Raw genomic sequence first — 3,583 nt, 5'->3', positions numbered from 1 at the left:
GAGGGCAGATTTAGAGGTGTTGAGCCAGGAGTAAAGATAAAAACATGCTAGCCACAGAAGGTTTAGAAGAGCCCAGCCACTGAGCCAATAAGACAGGTTAAAAATGAACGTGTGTGTGTGTGTGTGTGTGTGTGTGTGTGTGTGTGTGTGTGTGTTTCATCTGCAGATCTGAGAGAGCTCCTGGGCACCTGCACCCCTGTGACTTGCCAGGAGCTCAAAGGTGTGTAGCCAAAACTACAACAGCCAGCCCTATTTAACCTATGAAACTATCTTTCTATATGCTCTGGGTCTTAGGGTTTCTGACACCCTAGAGAAAGGGAACTCTCCCTCAGAGAGAGATTCCCCAATGCCTCTGTCAATGCACATAAGTGGGTGTCTCTATAGAGACCTCAGCTTCCCTAGGTCACATGTAAGAAGGAAATAGCTTCTACAGAGCTGCCTGCTCCTCACAGCTAAAGAAAGGATGAGCAGTTAGGATCCATTTAGAGCCCATTAGGAAAATCAGGGCCAAGGATCAGACCTTGAAGAAACCTGTTCTACAGCTTCTTGGAGGCCAGGTAGTTGCCAAGGGGCCCAGGTAGGTAGGCTGTTCCATCTGGTAGATTGCAGGGTGGGGGCCTAGGAGTTGCCTCTCATCTCAAATTGGCTTTGACACTCCTCCGTTCACCTTACTGCTGGGAGAATTGAAGTCCACAGTATACCTCTGATTAGTTTTCTTTGTCTGTTTTTGTTTGTTTGTTTGTTTGTTTTTCGAGACAGGGTTTCTCTGTGTAGTTCTGGCTGTCCTGGAACTCACTCTGTAGCCCAGGCTGGCCTCGAACTCAGAAATCCGCCTGTCTCTGCCTCCCAAGTGCTGGGATTAAAGGCGTGCGCCACCACCGCCCGGCTTGTCTGTTTTTTTTAAAAGGTGGGAGTTTCACTATGCAGCCCAGGCTTCTCTTGGACTTGCAGCTTTGTAATCAGCTGGCATTACAGAGTTTTGGGCTCCTATCAAATGCCAAGAATGTGAAATAGCAACACATAAGATTTCCATTGTTTTTATTGCAGACGTACATTTATTATCACTGTTCATTAGTTCTCATTATAAAACAGGTAAACTGGGGCTCAGGACATAAATCATCTGCTCAAGACATAGAAGAATCCCAGCCCTCCTCCCTGTACTCATGACCTATAACCTCTCGTGACCTTGACCCCTTTTGCCTGACAGGAGATTCTGAAGTACCATCATCTATCTATTTCTTTATCTGTTGCTATTGTGTTGAGTTTGGGTATCATTATAGAGCCACAGATGACCTAGAACTCTCTATGTCGATTAGGCTGGCCTCAAGCTTATTGAGATTTTCTTGTCTCTGCCACCTAAGTGCTGGAATTAAAGGCATGTGCTACTATACCTGGATAGAAGTACTTTTAAAATGTAATAATTCGATTAACATTTACTCCAACTAGTTGAGTTTAAAACATTTTCCCCAAACCACTACAAAGTCTCATATGCCAAGTATTTGAGAGGTTCTCATGACCCAATGGGGATGATATTAGCCAAAATACCCAACAGAGGGAAGATAGAACCTCAGATCACCCCCAGTAGATAGGCACGGCCCCCAGTTGAGGAAAGGGGCCACTCACCCATCTCAAAATTTTTAACCCAGAATTGTTCCCATCTAAAGGAAACACAGGGACAAAAAAATGGACCAAAGACTGAAGGACAGGCCATCCAGAGACCACCCCACCTTGGGATCCATTCTATCCACAGACACCAAACCCTGACCCTATTACTGATGCCAAGAACTGCTTGCAGACAGGAGCCCAGTAGGGCTGTCCTCTAAGAGGCTCTGCCAGCACCTGAATAAGACAGATGCAGACACTCACAGCCAAACATTGGTCTGAGCCCGGGGAACCCAATGGAAGAGATAGGGAAGGACTGAAGGAGCTGAATGGGATTGCAACTCTATAGGAAGGACAATATCAACTAACCAGACCACCCAAAGCTCCCAGATACATGGGTGGGTCCATGGCTCCAGATACATTTGTAGCAGAGAACTGCCTTGTCTGGCATCAGTGGAAGGGGAGCCCCTTGGTCCTGTGGAGGCTTGTTGCTCCAGCAAAGGGGGATGCTAGAGGGGTAAGGCATGAGTGACTGGGTGGGTGAGCAAGTATCTTCTTAGAGGCCAAAGGTGGGGGGGGGGGTTGCAGAGGGGAGCCCAGGAAGGGGGACAACATTTTAAACGTAAATAAATAAAATAATTTTAAAAAAACATTTCCCCCTCCACTCTAGCAATGGCTTCTCCAAGGTCTGTTCTGAGCCCCCTTTTCATTATCTCTGGTCTTCTGGGGTCTTGCCACGTCACTTTGCTTACATAAGCACATTTCTGAACCAAGAGATGCCTGAACTTCCTCTACTAGAAACCCTTCAGGCTTTCAGTTCAATGTTCCCTCCTCCCACATGGTCACAGAAGGTGTTCAGTCCTCAGTCCTTGTGAGAAGGGAAGGAAGGGGCTGGGAATGAGCTCAGTGCTGAGCATGCATAAGGCTCAGGGTTTGAACCGAGAGAATTGAGATCAGGGTTGGCTGAGTGGTGCTGTGGTGGGGACCGGTGTGGTGAACACAGAGGAGACTACAATGTCCTGGACATCATGCCAGGCTCTAGGGATAAAATGATGAACAAAATGGACCTAGGGCCTCTGCCACTTCTGTCCCATTGCCTCCCCTAGGATCCAGGCCTTCCCTGCTTTCTGGTCAGCATGGCTCTTCTTACTTCCTGTGAGAGCCTTGTTCACTAGGCTAGGGGCTCCTAGTAAACGTCTACCCTCATCAGCTCCAAGGACATCCAGGCCTCTGCCTGTCCACAGCTTGGTTCCCCTGACCCTTGGAACTAGGAAGTCATTAGATGTCTTCTCCCTCAGAAGGGGAACAATGAAGTATATAGATTTGCCTACTGGTTTACTTGGAAAATGAGGCCCCTTGGACAGTGGAGATAAGTGCCAGGAGAGGGAGGGTATTCCCTAGAAATTCCCTACCTGCCGAAGTGCCTTACAACAGGGACTAGGCCCAGAGCCAGAACAGGAGCTGTCCCACCCCAGCCAGAGGCACAGAACAGGGACTGGAGAGATTTATGGAATATCTTAGCCACTATGTTGACATTTAACTGGGTGTCGGGGACCTGCCCATGTTTACATTCATTAAGTAAGGTGTGACTTCAGGACGGCTCCAGGAAGCCACTGTACTCAACTCTGCTCCATTGCACAGATGAGGAAGCCGAAGCAGCAGGGGGCTTATTTTAGCACCCTCTTCCCCCCCCATCTTTCCCAGTTTCTCTGGGATCCCTCTTGGTTGGGCTTCAGGCATGTTGTAGGATGCTCCTTCAAAACAATGCAGACAGCCTGGGAAAACCACTTACTGCAGCCAGGGAACCATTAATCTGAGAAAGGTCTCATTCTTCCCCTTCCCATCCCACCCTTCCAATCTCCCAGCCTCCTCCTCACCATCAGACCAGCTTCTTCATACTGTGCCCCAGCCCCCAAGAAGTTAACCCATCTCTCTCTCTCTCTCTCTCTCTCTCTCTCTCTCTCTCTCTCTCTCTCTCTCT

This window comes from Grammomys surdaster, unplaced genomic scaffold, assembly GCF_004785775.1.
Source record: "Grammomys surdaster isolate TR1022 unplaced genomic scaffold, NIH_TR_1.0 126248, whole genome shotgun sequence".
Taxonomy (NCBI): domain Eukaryota; kingdom Metazoa; phylum Chordata; class Mammalia; order Rodentia; family Muridae; genus Grammomys; species Grammomys surdaster.
Note: the sequence above shows the minus strand (reverse complement) of the source record.